We start from the raw sequence: 18,637 nt of genomic DNA, 5'->3' as shown, positions 1-18,637 counted from the left end.
CGAGAACTGTACCCCCCAGCCCACTGCTGCAGGGCATGTTTCTAGGACTGTGGGGCCCCGTGTGGCCCACGGAATTGTGAGGGCAAATAAATTGAAGATACCTGAGATTTGGGAAGGGATTTAATAAGTACTAAATAGTTGCTGTGGGTCAGATACTGTGCTGAGAGTTTTATTCCTTCTTTGAGTAATTTTATTCTCAGTTTTATTTCTCACAAGTGCTGTTTTTTCAAGTGAGGATATAAAGACTGATGGGAGTTTTCTTAAAATGTCTTAGCTGGAAACTACAACAAGTGACTTCAGAAAGATTTCAGGATATAGGGTCTTTATTGAAAAAAATTTTCGAAAAAAGCCAGTTGTGTTTCTGTATACTAGCAATAAGCAGTTGAAAATTGGAAATTAAAAGTTCTTAAAAATATCATTTGTAGTGGCAAAAATATTAAACACTTAAAGATAAAATTAATAAAGAGCTCTATTATAGAGCACCAGCTCTATACTGAAAACTAATAAATATTGCTGAGAAAAAGTAAGGCAGACTTAAATAATTAGAGAGTTAAATCATGTTTATAGAATGAAACACTCAGTGTTGATAAAGTATCAATTGTGGCCAAACTGATGAACCGATTAATAACAATCCTGATGGAAAAGTCAGCAAGGTTGTTGTTGTTGTTTGTTTGTTTTGTTTTGTAGGATTGACAAGCTAACCTAAAATATGCATGAAAATTCTTAGGGCCCAGAATGTCCAAAATAGTTTTTAAGAAAAATGGAAGTGCCAGGATAATTCAAGGAATTGTTGAATTCAACATCCTAGAATATTTTTATATACATATGCAAGACATTGAACCTCAACCCTTACCTCACATAAAGTACAAAAATTAATTTGTAATCATTTATAGATCTAATGCCAGGAAGTCAGACTAGAAAACTAGAAACAGACACAAAGAGCATGAACCATAAAGAAAAAACTTGTTACATTGGAGTTCATCAAAATAAGAAAATTTTGTTCTTCTGAAAAGAAAGGAAAAGGCAAGCCACAGGCTTGAAAATATTTGCCAAATACATATGTCATAAGTATCCAGAACTCTTACAACTCAAGAAGACAAACTGCCTGCCTTAAAATTTTCTTTTAAATGGCCAAGGGTTTGAATAGGTACTTTACAAAAGAAGAAATATAAATGACCAATAAGCAAAAGAAAAGATGCCCAACATGAGGAAAATCACAGTTAGATACCACTACAACCACTAGAATTAGGTTTTAAGACTGACATTACCAGATGTTGGCAAGATTGTGGGTAAACTGGACCATCCACTCCTTGTATGAATGCATACCCCATGCAGTCACTTTGGAAAACCATTTGGCAGTTTCTTATAAACATAGACTTACTGTATGATCCAGTGATTGATTCTACTTCTAGTTATTTGCCCAAGAGAAATAAAATCACGTCCACACAGGAATTGTATGTCAATGCTTTAGCAGCTTTATTCACAGTGGCCCAAACTGAAAACAACCCAACGTAGATTAGTTAGCAAATGAATGAACAAATTCTGGCACATACATACCATTGTGGATTCCTGCTTAATAGTAAGAAGAACAGACTACTCACACATCCAATAACATGGATGAATCTTTTAAAAAGCACTTTGTTGAATGAATGAAGGGAGATACAAAAGATTACATATGGTTTGGTTCCATGTATGTGATATTCTAGAAAAGGAAAAACTAATGACAAAGCAGATCAGTGGTAGCCAGGAGCCAGAGGTAGGATGAAGTTGGCTTCAAAGCAGCCCAGAAAATCTGGGGGAGATGATGAAAATGTTCTGTATCATGATTGTTATGGTCATGGTTATGTGGCGGTAGACTTGTACACTTAAAAGTGGTGAATATTACATAAGTAAATTATATCCCAATAAAGCTTTTAAATGGGGGGAAAACAAAAAAAGGACTAGCCAGTGGATGGTTGTGCAAATATTCAAATCTACTCTTCTTTTATGGCAGAGGTAGGAGGATCAAACCAAAAAATCATTGAAAATTTAAGCTCTCTGTTTTCAGAGGACTTTTGGAATTGGAAACTAGCTTACCTGGGGTTAAATTGTGAAGATACAGAGGCAGCAACTGTAAACAGTTGGGTAGAGGGGAGAGGAGGGATCATTAGCGTAACAGGAGGGTAGAGTTAGGTAAAAGTTTAGATTTTTTCCATTTTTTTTGGAGACAGGAGCACTAAGCATGTTTGAGAGCAGAAGAGAGGCACTTTGAAAGGAAAAGTTTGGAAAAGTGATCAAATAGTGATCATTGAGGAAGTTAAAAGTGTTTTCGTATCAAGAGGTTGAATGGAGAACTGTGCTCCTTGAACCAGATAAGGAACATGATCAATCAGGAGTGTAGAAATGAAAGAAAATTAGGGCAAAAAGAGGTGTTTGAGGAGCGCCCAGTTGTTGAGTATCTGACCTCAGCTCAGGTCATGATCTCAGTTTGTGAGTTCAAGCCTCGCATCAGGCTTGCTGCTGTCAGCATAGTGCCTGCTTCGGATCTTCTGTTCCCCTCTCTCCTGGTCCCTCCCCCATTCCTGCTCATGTTTCCTCTCTCAAAAATAAATAAAACATTTTCCAAAAAAATCTTTTTAAAAAGAAGTTTTGAGTTAGGAAAGAACCAGAAGAATCCTTTGCTGGATAGATGCGGATCTCAGTGAAGAGAAAGTCAGATGAGAATGATGTGGTCTCTGAATGATCTGAAAGACTTAATAAAGAACAACAATTTTGAGAACGGTACAGAGAATATAGTGGTCTGATAGATTGGAATAAATTTATTCTAAGCAGCAGTAAGATCCAGGTCATGGGCTTGGTCAGCATACTGTCACTACTGTTCTACAGCTTCTCTTAATTCATATCAGAGATTGACAGTTCCAGCCAGAGGCAGACCAAATCCAATCTACCATCTGCTTTTCTGCAACTTGCAGGCTAAAAATGGTTTTTATATTTTTTAATTATTAGGAAAAAATCAAAAGAATAATATGTCATAATGCATGGAAATTATATTAACTTCAAATGCTAGTGTCCATAAATAAAGTTTTATTGGAACACAATTATACGCATTGGTTTATATATTATATATACCTGCTTTTGTGCTAACACTTGCACAGATGGGTTGTTGCAACAGAGACCACCTAAAATTTTTACTCCTCTAGTCCTTTATAGAAAAAATTTGCTGCCCCATTTATCGCAAGCATTTATGCCAGCCTTTCAGCAGCTTAAGTTAAGTAGCAGTAGTCACTAAGCAGTTATCCATCTCTTTCTCTACAATCTCTACATCATCGTTTCTCTACAAACAATTGTAGTTTTAGTAGACAGGCCACCAGTTATAGATTCCTTCCCAGATATCAGCAGTGCTGTTTCCCGTGCTGAGTAAGTGGAAAAGTATTTGACATTGAAGACATAGTCCTGTTTCCTGGTAAGGTTAAGTTGTTAACATTCCACTGACTGGAAGAAAAATCAAATTCTTTGCTTCTAAAATTTCCATATTTTAAACAATTAAAACACGTCGCCGTTCATAGGAAAACATATGAAGCATGATGGGACATCTGGCTGGACTGGAGAGTGGGACTGTGTGGCCAGAAAAGCAGTAAGGTCACCTCTCATTTTCCCCACGACCAGCTTTTGTTGTTTTTTTAAGGATTTGACAACCTAAAATATTTCATTTCATTCAGCAACTACTTAACATAGCACTTAGCGTACCAGCAGATTTAAATATTTTACTAATATTAGCCAATTTCATCCTCATGATAAGATTGTTATTATTCCCGTGTTACAGATACAGAAACCGAGACAGCGAGTAAAGGGCAGGTGTAGAATCTGAACCCACACATCTGGCTAACAAACTCTTCAGTCTCGTCACATGAACCTTCAAGATCACCTGGGGCACTTTATGAATTGTCTTACAGTTTTCCAAAACACATCAACTTCACTGCTTTTTAAGTTTTTTTTCACTGTTTGACTCCCTTGGAGTCCCTGTCACTTGGATTTTTATCTATAGCCACAAGTATCCATTCAAATAAAAATCTGTTTGTTCTTGTGGCATGTTTGTGATCTTCAAAATATGATTGATTTAGATATCTTTTTAAAGTAATCTTTAAAGCCTGTTTTCAGTATAGTTGTGAAGCTGCATCCTAGAAATATTTACGGAATCATTGTTAAATGTCATTGTTTTCATGTTTATAGGTTCCTTCAAACAAACGACATCAGCATTCAGAATCTGCATTGATTATGGTCTTTGCAAGACAATGGGTCTTCCGTAAAAAGTACTTTATATTTCAAGATAAAGTAGTTGAGCGAATACCCAGAGAAATTTTATAAGAACTCAAAGAACTGACACGCTTTTTGTCTTAAGAATAATTTTGAAGTAAAAGCCTTTATCTTATATTCACTCCTCGTTGGTAAGACACAGAGTCAAAGCAAAGGGAAATAACCTCTCTCAGCTTCCTCTGTGACAGCCAGAGCACCCTCTAATTGACCTGCAACCCTCCTTACACCGCTGACCTAACGCACAGGTTCTCCTCTGCCCACGCAGAACCTTTGTGTGTTTTATTCTTTTTGCAGAGGGCCCTCACCTGTTTTCTTCTCTGTTTACCTTTCAGTCCTGTTCTTTGTCTCTAGCCTCTTCTTCCTGTAATTGTCTCTGTCCATATTTAACTGCCAACTGTGCGTTGCAGAACGTTGTGTGTGTGTGTGTGTGTGTGTGTGTGTGTGTGTGTGTTGTGTACATGCTTTATTTTAACTTTTTTAAAATATTTTTTTCTTTCTTGGATACAGTACATTAAGGTGTAGGTAAGAGCTCAGACATTTGAGATCATCTTGGACGCACACTCCAGCATTACTACTTGTTGGGTGAATTAATTAACTTTGCAGTTTATTTCTAAAAAGAGAATAATCCTAAGTTCTGTGTTAGAGTTTTGGAGATAGTTACATAAAAAAAAAATACACATACATGAAAGTAAACATAAATCTAAGGCGCTGAACTGTTCGGCTCTACACACGCTGACAAGTCAGGCCAGTTCACATTTTCTCTGCACAGACGCCTTTGGGGTTCTGTGACCACACGTCCCTCACAACCACTTCTTTGGGACTTAATTACAAAAGCAAGTGAGAGAAAAGGAAGAGACTGGCCAATAATAAAAGCACCAGTTTTCTACCAACCTGGAGAGGAGGAGCAATACTTTCTGAGGTGGGAAAGCACAGGAAAAGTGTAGGGGAAGAGTGAAGGCTAAGAAAATATTTAAGAAGAAAGGGCATTTCTTCAAAATAATAATTATAGGATGTTAAAATGTTTACTTTTTTTATTCAAGTGATATTTGAATGAGTTTCTTTGATTATATTGGATACTTTATTACTTCATTTGTATCCTGAATGTTTGTTTGTAGCCATTAATAGATTGCTAAATAGATACCTTGGGATGTAGACATTTTCTAGAATTTTATAAGCTTTCTCATGTGATAAGTAGGTGTAGAGAATAAAAATCTGATTATAACATGATATGTGTTAACTAACTGGGTAAACTGGCATAATATTATATTTTGTGTCTGTTTATTTGAAAATCCCAAGGTAGTAGTTTACAGAAAAACTAATAAGCAGTTGTTTAGTTCATTAAGCCTAATGAGAGAAATTTAGGGATGAGGAAGTACACATAACAAAGTGATTTAGTTCTTTTCATTATTGTCTTATGTTTTCTTCTTTATTCTGTTTCCCACACCCTCGCGATAGACTTGGTTATAGTCTTGTGGGTAGCCCAGTGAGGTGTACTTACATTCCTAAAACTGTGTGTACATTTTGCCACTGTTTTATCTTCTTACAAGTCTTAAGTGTATCTCACTGTCATGTCACACTAACTTTGCTTCCTCTTTTGCATTTGTTTCTAAAATGTTTTTAAAATGTTGTCATGTCTCTGATACCTTAGTCATTAACCAAACTGTACAGTTTTAGAAACTTTAATCTTTTTTTGTATCTCAGCCATACCTATCCTATAATCATTTTGGTTTCTTTTTTCTTCACTCCCTATAATTTGCTTTCATCCTATGCTGACACCTAAACCTGGAAATAATCATGTTAATTCACTGGTTTTGTCATACTTCAGAAAAGACTGCCCCTCATCCAATTAATTTATGGTACTTTAGTGTTTTTTACCCTGGCTTGAACATATTTAGTAATTTAAATTTAAAACCCTTAAACCTGGTTAGTAGGGCTCCATTTTTAATTCTGTAAACATTCATTAAAAGCTTGTAACATACCAGGTGATACACTAGGAATATACCTAGGAATCCAAAGATGCATTAAACAACATTCTTGAACTTGAGTAACTTACATTTTTTAATTGTACAAGGCACCGTGTGAGCATTTTACTTATATTAGCCCATTTTATCGCTCAGAACCCAATATTCCCAAGTCTGTCCTCAGGGATTTTGATTCAGTAGGTCTAAGGTGCAGTCTTCACATCTAGAGTTCTCAGAAGTTCCACAAGGAGTTCTGTTGGTTATCCCTAGTAGGGCTAGGCGAAAGGAAGCTTAAGGGTCATGCTCACCCTCTGAAAAGAAAAAGTCTTGCTAATGGTTCAGCTCTACCCAGGACTCTGGTTTCTAGATCCTTATTCAGGAGTTTCCTAGAATCCTCAAGGAATTCTGTATCCCATTCTCAGAAAAGTTTTCTGTTAAGATTTATAGCATTTGTCTGGTGTTTTTCAAGTTTTTATTTAAATTCTACTTCGTTAACATATATGGTAACATTGGTTTCAGGTGTAGAATTTAGTGACTCATCACTTACATGTAACACTCAGTGCCATCCAACCAATGCCCTTCAAAATACCCATTACCCACTTGGCCCATTCCCTCACCTACCTCCCCCCATCAACCCTCAGTTTGTTCTCTATAGTTAAGTCTTTTATGGTTTGCTGCCCTCTCTCTTTTTACTCCTTTTTCTCCTCTATTCATCTATTCTGTTTCTTAAATTCCACATATGAGTGAAATCATACAGTATGTGTCTTTCTCTGACTGGCTCATTTCACTTAGTATAATACACTCTAGCTCCATCCACATCATTGCAAAAAGCGTTATTTTATATGGCAGAGTAATACTCGATTGTGTGTGTGTGTGTGTGTGTGTGTGTGTGTGTGTGTAATGCATGCATACCACTTCTTTATCTACACATCAGTCAGTGGACATTGGTCTCTTTCCATAGTTTGACTACTGTTGATAACGCTGCTTATAAACATTGGGTTGCATGTATCCCTTCGAATCAGTATTTTGTTTTCTTTGGGTAGTTCTATTTTTAACTTTTTGAGGAACCTCTGTGCTGTTCTCCAGAGTGGCTGCACCAGTTTACATTCCCACCAACAGCACAAAAGGGTTCCCCTTTTCCCGCGTCCTTGTCAACATCTGTTGTTTCCTGTGTTGTTAATTTTAGCCATTTTGACAGGTGTGAGGTGGCATCTCAGTGTGGTTTTGATTTGTATTTCCCTGATGCTGAGTGATGTTTAGCATCTTTACATCTGTCTGTTAGCCATCTGGATGTTGTCTTTGGAAAAAGTGTCTATTCATTTCTTTTGCCCATTTCTTCACTGGATTAGTTGTTTCTTTGGTGTTAAGTTTGGTAAATTCTGTATAGATTTTGGATACTAACCCTTTATCAGATATGTCATTTGCAAATATCTTCTCCCATTCCATCAGTTGTCTATTTTAGTTTTGCTGTTTCCTTCGTTGTGCAGAAGCTTTTATCTTGATGAAGCCCCAGAGTTCATTTTTGCTTTTCTATCCTTTGCCTCCAGAGAGGTGTCTAATAAGAACTTGCTGCGGCTGAGGTCATGAAGGTCACTGCCTGTATTTTCCTCTAGGAATTTGATTGTTTCCTGCCTCACATTTAGATCTTTCATCCATTTTGAGTTTATTCTTGTGTATGGTGTAAGGAAGTGGTTCAGGTTCATTCTTCTGCATGTTGCTGTCCAGTTTCTCCAACACCATTTGCTGAAGAGACTGGTTTTTTTTTCCATCGGCTATTCTTTCCTGCTTTATCAGAAATTAGTTGACCATATAGTTGTGGGTCCATTTCTGGGTTTTCTGTTCTGTTCTGTGGATGTATGTATCTGTTTTTGTGCCAGTGCCATACTGTCTTAATCACTACAGCTTTGTAACATAACTTGAAATCCAGAACTGTGATGCCTCCAGCTTTGTTTCATTTTTTTTTTCAAGTTTGCTTTGGCTATTTGGGGTCTTTTGTGGTTCCATACAAATTTTAGGATTGTTTGTACTAGCTCCATGAAAAATGCTGGTGGTATTTGGATAGAGATTGCATCAACTGTGTAGATTCCTCTGGGCAGTATAGACAGTTTAACAATATTTGTTCTTCCAATCCATGAGCATGGAATGTTTTCTATTTCTTGTGTCCTCTTTAGTTTCTTTCAGAAGTGTACTTTTTAGAGTCTAGATCTTTACCTCTTGGGTTAGGTTTATTCCTAGCTATCTTAGAGTTTTTGGTACAGTTGTAGACTGGATCAATTCCCTGATTTCTCTTTCTGCTGCTGCAATATTGGTGTATAAAAATGCAACAGATACCTGTACCTTGATTTTGCCCCTGTGACTTTGCTGAATTCATGTAGCAGTTCTAGTAATTTTGTGGTGTAGTTTTGGGTTTTCTACATAAAGTTCTGTGTCGTTTGCGAGTAGTGAAAAGTTTGACTTCTTCCTTGCCAATTTATTTCATTTTGTTGTCTGATGGTTGAAGCTAGGATTTCCAGTACAGTGTTAAAATAACAGTGGTGAGAGTGGACATGCTTTGTTGTTCTGGACTGTAGAGAGAAAGCTCTCAGTTTTTCAGGATGATACTAGCTATGGGTCTTTTATATATGCCCTTTATGATGGTGAGGTGTGTTCCCTCTATCCCTACCTTGTTGAGGGTTTTTATCAAGAAACGATGCTATATTTTGTCAGATGCTTTTTCTGCATCTATTGGAAAGATCATATGGTTCTTATTCTTTCTTTTATTAATGTGGTGTATCATGCTGATTGATTTGTGAATATTGAACCAAAGCTGCAGTTTGTCTAAATGGAAGTTCATCTAAATAAGTATCTTTTACATCCCTTTTTGCTTTACACAGTACTTTTTGTGTTAACTGTAGTAAATTTATTTCCTTCTTTGAGCTATATATTATGGAAAAATAAGACAAAACCATAATTAGCGTTCATTCTGCTGTTGTTCATACTTGATACTACTCCATAAAAGCATCCTCTAAAAGTGCTTTCTCTTCGGACTTTTTTTTCTTCGAGTGGTTTTACGTTCACAGCAAAATCAAGAAGAAAATAGAGATCCTATAACTATTTTGGATTCTGTTTTATATATTCTGATTTTTTTAATGTACCCTAACATTCTGCAGTATATATTAAAGGCAGCAGGAAATAGTTTGAGTGCTATAAAGCACTGATATAATAAATACTCTTGGTTCGGAGGATGATTCAAGCTGAATTCTAAGTTTGTTGTCATGTTGCCGCATAAGGGAAAATAGCTACCCATACAAACACTATTATAAAATATTTCTCTCTAATTTTATCTCATGCATGCTTTGATTTATTTTAAGGCAACATTCCTCTCATTTATTTCACTTAAGTACTTTTATCCTTACATACCTGCAGTACCTATTTTTTGCCTTTATAAGATGGCCAAATATGACTGCATATTGTTTATTAACGACATTACATATTTTATTTGATCATGATATGATAGATGCATTGAATTACTCTAAATGCATGCTTGAAATTCTTATAAATCCATGGTGCAGTTGTTAAACATACTCGGCGTTTTTAACCCAGCAAAAAAAGATTTCTCACATTCATTTAAGAATTAGTTTGTAAGCCAAAAATGACAGATGTAGTATTACAGCTGAGAAGTGAACTTGCTGAAGAAATCATCTAAATGGCAGAAACATTTGGAGAAATACCCAAGTGCCTTTTAAATTCCTTTCTCTTGTCCTGTAGTAACCATTGTTGCAACACTGATGGTTATTTTTATAACTTTTCTCTATCTGCTTTCTTTTCAATTTAGAAAATTTAACAATTGAAAGGAAAAGATCAGAGTTACTAGAACTCGTATTCTCTATAATTTTATATTCATATTTTTGAACTTCAGTAATTGCTCTCCTAATTTTCATTTAAAATAGTTGTGATTCAGTATCAAGGAATATATTTTAAAATTTAGTGATATCAAGATGACAAAAATTGTGAGAGAAAAACAACAGGCAACAATAATGCAAAAAATAAAAACTCTAAAATAACATTTTCTATTTTAATATCAATGAAAAGAAAGCAATTTCAGATAAATAATATATGCAAATCATCATGGGGTTTGTTTGGTTTAGGGTTTTTGTTTTTTGTGTGTTTCAGGAGTTTTGGAGTGTTTTGGATTTTGGTTTTTGGTTTGTTTCATTTTGCTTTTGCTCTTTTGAAGTGCCCAGTAAGTACTGTAGATTGGGTATGGTAGGACACCCGTGCTTATTCTTGGGGTCACAGATGTCTCAAACATTTTCAGCGTATTAAAAAAATAACCAACCAAGACTTACTCTACTAGACATTGATAATACATACGTCACCCCATACTTGGTTAATAACACTTTATTATGAGAAGTAAAATATATTGGAGCCAGAATTATTTATATTGAAAATAGTTAATGTTTCATTTTTTTAATTTGCCTATATCAAAGATGTTTGAGTTGCCATTAGGAAACTCCTCTTAAGTCAAAAAAAATCATGTAATATAAAAACAACGAACTTTTTTCCAACTTCCCTTTTCCCAGATATCTTTACGTACAGTGGTGCCATTTTTTTAGGATTTACACTTTTTCTTTTCTTTGTATATAAATGTAAATACCCTCATCTGATTTTAGATATATTCGTAATGCATGTCTAAATATGTACAGAAGTAATGAGTCAAGTTTATTTTTTTTTTAAGTTTATTTTTATTTTTATTTTTGTTTTTTGAGAGAGAGAGCAAGCTGGGGAGAGGCAGAGAGAGCACAAAACAGAGTCCCAAGCAGGTTTCATGCTGTCAGCACACAGCCTCGTGTGGGACTCAAACCAAGAACTGTGAATTCATGACCTGAGCCGGAATCAAGAGTTCAGATGCTCAACCGACTGAGTCACCTAGGTGCCCCGAGTTTATATTTTTTAAAGTAACACCTTAGAAAATATGGGTCCAAATAGGAGTATTCTCTAAGAAGCAGGCATATCTGGCACCCCTACACTCTTCCCAACCACACTAGCATTGCTCAGTAGGGTTACTTCATAGTCTTTGGAGCAGCCCTTAACTCTTAAAGGCCTTATTCTCCTTCGAAGATATACTTTGGTTTGAAAATTCAGAGTAAAACCATTGCATTAGGTGGGCAAATAAACTGGGTGCTACTATTTGGTGTGAAAAATTAGGTAAGAAATTAGGGAAAATTTAAATGTCTAATAACAATAGAGTAATACTTAATGGACAATTATGGAGCCAGTAATACTGCTTATGAAAGGGGTTTAGTAATGTAGAAGCTTTCTGAGTTCTGTCAGTGAAATCAAGGACAGCAAATTCTGTATGAAGGTATGAGTTACGTATATAATGGGCATAGTAAACATTTTATATATGAGAATATCTAAGATTGGTGAGAATGTGGAGAAACCATAATTCATACATTTCTGGTAATATTATAATATTGCTATTTGGGGGAAAAATTGGGCAGAATCTATGAAAATTAAAATCCTTTGACATAGGGGTGCCTGGGTGGCTCAGTTGGTTCAATGTCCAACTTCAGTTCAGGTCATGATCTCACCGCTCAGCTCCTGAGTTCCAGCCCCACATTTGTGCTGAGAGCTCAGAGCCTGGAGCTTGCTTAGAATTCTGTGTCTCCCTCTCTCTCTGCCTCTCCCCTGCTCACACTCTGTCTCTCTCTCCTTCAAAAATAAATATTTTTTTTTAATATTTAAATCCTTTGACCCAACAATTCTACTTCATGGTATCTCTCCTAGAGAAACATTTACTTATAAATGGGAGGCATTCTTTAGGATAGTCTTGAAAGCACTATATGCAATAAAAAAATTGTAAATAATCTGAATATTCATTAATTTAGAATTAAATAAGTGGATTGAAATTAATTAAATAATCTGTCTGCATTGTGATCAACTGTGTAGCAAATTAAAGGAATGAGTTACAGACAAGGAAAGATCGCAAAACATTTTCTTAAGTGAAAAAAATAATTCATAGAGTATTTGTGACATGATACCATTTTTTTATAAAAAGAAAAAGGAGACCGATATGTCCTTCTGTGTATAATAAATGTTCATTGTTTTAAAAACCTCTGGAACTCTTAAATACTGAGAACAGACTGAGGGTTGATGGAGGAAGTGGGAGAGGGGAAAATGGGTGATGGGCATGGAGGAGGGCACTTGTTGGGATGAGCACTGGTGTTATATGAAAACCAACTTGACAATAAACTATATTTTTAAAAAATTTAAATAAAAAAATTTAAAAAGATAATTTAAAAGCTCTGGAAAAATACACAGAAAACTGATAATAGTGTTTATCTCTAAAAGGAGAAATGAAGTTGAGAGTGGTGAAGAGACCTTTAATCGTTATTTGTAATATTTGAAGTTTTTATCCAAAGAGTGGATTTGTTAAAGTATTACAGAATTGAAGATAAATTTGAAAATTTTTATTTATGCAGAGAAGATGAGGAGATAAAAAATATAAATAGCAGTTACCATTATGAGCTTATAAATGATATCTTCTATTTTTACATAATCAGTACAAAAATTAAAAAGACATTTTTAAAAAGACACAGGTTATAAATGGTGAAAGGACATTTCTTATGTGGCTTATTAGTTGCTTAAGTATAAAAACAGTAACAGAATTGTTTGTTCAAATAGTATCTATTTCCTAGTCCTATAAAATAGTTGCACTCATCCTGATATCACCAGTACATTTGTTAAAAATTTGGTCCTCTTTTATTTTTAATTTTTTAGAGAGAGAGTGCTCATGCACATGCACAGGATCAGGGGAGAATCAGAGAGAGAGTGATAGAGAGTCTTAAACAGGCTCCACCTTCAGCACAGAGCCTGATGCAGGGCTCAATCCCACAACCCTAGGATCATGACGTAAGCGAAAATCAAGAGTAGAACGCTCAACCCGGAGCCATCCAGGCTCCCTGACTCTGCCTTTTAATTGCAATTCATGTAGATTAGCCTCTAATAAGTCCATTAGTGTAGTTTCGGTGCATAATTTTAACTACTGGTTTAAGGTACCAAGTTTCAAATAGGTGTGAAGGACTTCTTTTGCCTTCATGTATTTGATATCATATCTCTTCTTTAAACAGAAAGTGTCTATATTATATAAACTTTAAATATTGTGTATGGCCAGTAAATGTTTTATTAATCAGTTAGTTATGTTCCTAAACACAGGTTTTATGCTTATCTTTATTCAAATATCACCTTAACAGAGACATGCCTTACCTGCCCAACCTCTTTTAAATAGTACCACCACTAATATCAATATCATTCTCTATTCCCTCACTCTGCACTATTATTATAATTAGAATTTATGAGCATTATCACCTTCCATTTGCTTATCTCCCACCATTAGAATGTGAGTTCTTGGAAGAATAGTGATGCTGTTTGTAGATTTCTGGTATCTAATAGTTAATACCTAACACAGGAGCACATTAGATATTTTTAAGCAAATTAGGTGTTGGGGCACCTGAGTGGCTAAGTCTGTTGAGCGTCCAGCTTCGGCTCAGGTCATGATTTCACGACTCATCCCACGTCAGGCTCTGTGCTGACTGTTGGCTCAGAGCCCAGAGGCTGTCTTCGGATTCTGTGTCTCCCTCTCTCTGACCCTCCCCTGCTCATGCTGTCTCTCTCTCTCAGAAATAAATAAAACATTAAAAAAAAGGTTTTAAATGAATTAGGTGTTGATGAATGAAATATTTTGGTTGATGCAAAGTTAACCCTGTATGAAATAGCAATTTAAATTTTTTTATGTTCTTTATTTTTGAGAGACAGAGACAGCGCAAGCAGGGGAGGGTCAGAGAGAGAGAGGGTCAGAGAGAGGCTTCAGGCTCCAAGCTAGCTGTCAGCACAGAGCCTGATGCGGGGCCTGAACCCATGAACTGTGAGATCATGACCTGAGCCGCGGCTGGAATCTCAACCGACTGAGCCACTCAGGCGCCCCTAAAATAGCAATTTTAAAAGAAGAAATTTAAAATACACTTTTGTAAACAGTACCATGTCTTCTTGCGTCTCACACTCCGTATGCTTTAAATACATAGTTGGTAGAACACTAGTGAATGTAATATTAGATATAGATCTATAAATATTTATAGATTGGTATATACTGTTGCGAACCAAAAAAGAAAAAATTAGACATAATTGAAAACTTAGTGGTTTTGTATCTTTAACCTAAGGCAATTAGCTTTTCCTCAGCCACAGAAGCAGAAAAATCCACAGCAACAATTCTTCCCCAATTCTTAATTTGCAGGAGTCTTAGAGTTTGGTTAATTATTCAGTAATTTATCCAGAGGCATTTTGAACATGTGATGCAGGTCTAGAAATCCATGTGGTACAGGTCTAGAAACACAAACAAAATTCTCTGGAAAAAGAGTGAAAATGAGTCTTACCCCTGAGAATTAGAAATAGCAGGCACAAAGAGTAGTTAAGGTATGGATTAGTTATTAACTCCACCAAAATAAATAATTTGAAAAGGAACTGAACATCAACTCAGTGAGGCCTTATTAACAGAACAAGGAGAAAGAGGAGTCTGAGGCAGCAAAGTCAAATGGGATTTGCAGCCCACCTGTGTGGGCAAGATGGCTTCTCAGTGATTAGACAGGGCAGCTTCAGCCCTTGCCAACGTCAGTTTCCCCTGCTGAAATCCACCAAAGGCACCTGTCTGGAAATTGAGGTCCATCTGTTTCTAAGTACTCCTCTTACATGTAGCAAGTTACTCAGCAGCCGCAGCCCCATTGGCTCATGAACTTTAGAGTTAGATTATCTCCCTTGCACAAAGGACACAGTGGTCCAGCCATGTGACTGTTTGCTCCCCTGTATTCTTCCGAGCCCCACAGTATACTCTCTGTGTTGACCCAGAATACCTTTCAGTCCTTTCTCTCAGTTACTCTGCCTAATGCCTGACTACAAAATCCTTCCCTGAATCCTTGCCAGTAACTGAAAACCCTGTTACTTTGCTTAGCTCCTTCTGCCACTCTTCCTTGTGCAGGTTTTACTTCCTGCACTCTTTATCTTCACACAGCCGGCCCCGCACACGGACAGATCCCTTGCCTCAACGGCTGCTCTGCCTTCCCTCCAGATTGGACCAGCTCTCAGAATTTCTTAACGGATAGACCACTTCCTGGTCCTGGTGATTATAGGAATATCCCCACTGAATATAATCTATTTTGGATATTTTGCCTTAGAATGGCTATCAAATGAGATTAGATAACAGTTCTGAGTAAATATCCACTTTTAATATCGGGATAGCCATGAACGCTTTGTGGACAAAATTCAAAGATCAGTTGTTGTTTCTTGTTGGAAAATAAAAACTGAGATTAAATAAAAGGTTAATAATTATATAGGTCCTTCACCTTTTTACCCAGTGATAACCTTGTTGATAGAGTTGAGAATAAGCTGTATACACTTCTTGGCTTAATCCATCAGAGAGTAATGAGCAAAACCTTCACCATAGTGTGTATGTAAAGACAGCTCAGGTGAATACTGTTATAAGAACCTCTTGTTATTCAGTATTTTATACGGTGCTTTTGTTTAAATTCATTCTCCCATTTCTAAGGATTGAATGCCATGCTCCTGGCTCTCCCACAGGTATTTCTCAGCATTGCAGAACATGCCCTGCTGCTTGGGGTGAATTCACCTGAGCCTGAGGACACATCCTTTTTTTTTTTTTTGAGAGACAGAGAAACGGCACAAGCAGGGGAGGGTCAGAGAGAGAGGGAGACAGAATCCGAAGCAGGCTCCAGACTCTGAGCTAGCCGTCAGCACAGAGCCCAGTGTGGGGCTAGAACCCAAGAACCATGAGATCATGACCTCAGCCAAAGTTGGACACTTAACCACTGAGCCACCCAGGTGCCTCCTGAGGGCACATCTTAGGTGTCAGGATGTTGGCAGCTCTCTATTTAATAGGTGGTTTTCACCTTTTCACCTTTCTTCTCCTTATATATCCACCTTAAAAATCTTGTACTATATTCCATAAGAGCAAATAATTCTAGGACTTTATATTTCTGTTTTTTAAAGTATGTGATATATGAGTGAATCTTATTACAAATGTAGCATTAACCCACCTGAATTGGGGCCTGAGAGGAGATCACTGTGAGGAGAGTTGGAGATTCTGATTATACTTTTTACTTTATAGGAAATCTAACCTCTTAAGATAACTGTACTGAATTAGAATGTCAAACACAAAGGTGTTAACATGGGAATAATAATGAGTTAGTTCAAATAAGAGGTTCACATTATGAGAATAAGATGAGAAATCTGAGTCAGCAAAGTAAAACATGACCAGTTATATTCACAAAACACAAAGCAGGAATCGCCTGAGACTGTGCTCTTGTCCTGGTCCTTTGCTCACTGCTGATCTGCTTCCGCAGCCTGTGGTTTCTCCAGCATCTTCCCAGTCCACTTTACTAAATTATTACGCAGGCATAATGATTGAAAGCAGATTCTTTTATTGTACAAACAGCACAGGAATAGATCAGCTCTTTAGAATTACCATTTGACTTATAGACATACCAATTTATTAAACTTAGTATTTTCAAATTTCCAGGAGACAACTATTGTTTTTTAACTTTTCAATATGGGGGGAGAGAAATAGTGCTAAGAATAATTTTCAGGTGCTGGCTACTGAATAAGAACAGGTGGAGCTAAAAGCTAAGCCTTTAATTTCCTACTTGGAGTTGGCATCGATTACCTACAAAGTCTTGAATCCATAGAAAAAGGCAAACTGCGGTTTAATCTTTTCAAAGCAATTTTAAAGATCAATATCACATTCTAAATCACTTAACTAGAATTTATTGTATAATGCAGTCTAGTGTGTTCCCTAGTTTAGCATACAAAATACAAACTGATTTCATACACCATATACAATTATATTTATAAAACAACCTACACCAGGGAGTACAGGGACATTTTCATGTCAGTAAAATATTGAGTTAATAAATGTCTGAGTGAAAGAATTTTTTTGCCACTTCACACCTATTAGAATGACTATAATAAAAGAAAAACAGACATTGGTAAGTGTTGAAAATGACATGGAGAAATTGGCACCCTCATAACTGCTGGTGGGAATGTGTAAAATGGTCCAGCCACATTGGAGAGCGATTTGGCGGTTCCTCAAAACTGAGAAATAGAGTGGCGATATGACCTAGGTATATAACCTATTATTTTCCTGGGATACATAACCAAGAAAACCGAAAACATGTTTACTCAAAAACTTCTACACAAATATTCATAACAGCATTACTCATAATGGCCAAAAAGTGGAAATAACCCATATGTCTATCAACTGATGAATGGATAAACAAAACGTGGTATATCCGTACAATGGAATATTATTCATCTATAAAAAGGAGTGGGGTACCAATTCATGCTACAACCTGAATGAACCTTGCAAACATCCGCAGGCCACATACTGTATGATTCCATCTACATGAAATGTCCAGAGTATGCAAATCCACAGAGCGAGAAAGTAGAGCAGTGGTAGCTGGGGCTAGGGGGCAGGGGAGTGGGGAGTGATTGCTAAGTTGGCATGAATTTCTTATTTGGGTGATAAAAACATTTTGTAATTAGACAGTGGTGATACACAACCTTGTGAATATACTAAAAAAAATGAATCGTATACTTAAAAGGTTAACTTTTATGGTGTATATATACACCAATAAAAAACTCAATAAAAAATATTGATGTTTCCTGATCTATACAAAAAATATTTTTATGTATCTATAGTTATACGTATCTATATATATATATATATATCTTCTTTTCATTTTCTTCATATACATGTGAGCCTTCTCAAAAAGTTAAGCCCACAAGCTCACGTGCCCCTGAAAACCTTGCTGTATATTAAATCATGTGTACCAGTACACATTGACCTTCCACCGGTTTGAACGGGAGATGTTTTCATCAAAGATAAAAGAGTGCCAAGAGTGAAGTAGCTAGTAGCAAATATCAACTACCTATCTTCTCTGATTATACTTTGAATGTTATTGTTATTGTCACTAGGTGAAATGACCTTTGAAAAGCTTAATCTGATCTGAAATGTCAGTTAAGAATATCATGTAGTGGTGGAAAGATCATTGCCATAGAGTCGAATATAGCTGGACTTCAAACCCAATCTGAAATATTCTAGCAGCTTCTGCCTGTTAAAGAAACTCTTTGATATCTCTGAGCCTCAAGTTCCTCATCTACAGAATATGTAATAGGGTTGATATAGGGATTAAATGAGGCACCCTGAATAAAATAGACTGTGCTCTCTGCTGCTTCCCTGCCGTACACATACTCTTGTTTTTTTCTCTGTGATGCTTCCCATCCCAACCCTCCTTATACACTCCCCTCCCCGCCACACACACACACACACACACACA

The 18,637-nt window shown here is 36.4% G+C and overlaps 1 protein-coding gene across 1 annotated transcript in view; it reads left to right on the top strand.

Annotated features, from left to right (window-relative positions):
• PIBF1 (progesterone immunomodulatory binding factor 1) overlaps positions 1-18,637 on the top strand; it is a 207,167-nt gene that overhangs the window by 103,573 nt on the left and 84,957 nt on the right. The window lies entirely within an intron of this gene.

Source organism: Suricata suricatta, chromosome 4 (genome assembly GCF_006229205.1).
Source record: "Suricata suricatta isolate VVHF042 chromosome 4, meerkat_22Aug2017_6uvM2_HiC, whole genome shotgun sequence".
NCBI lineage: Eukaryota > Metazoa > Chordata > Mammalia > Carnivora > Herpestidae > Suricata > Suricata suricatta.
This window is presented reverse-complemented; position numbering and strand designations above follow the sequence as displayed.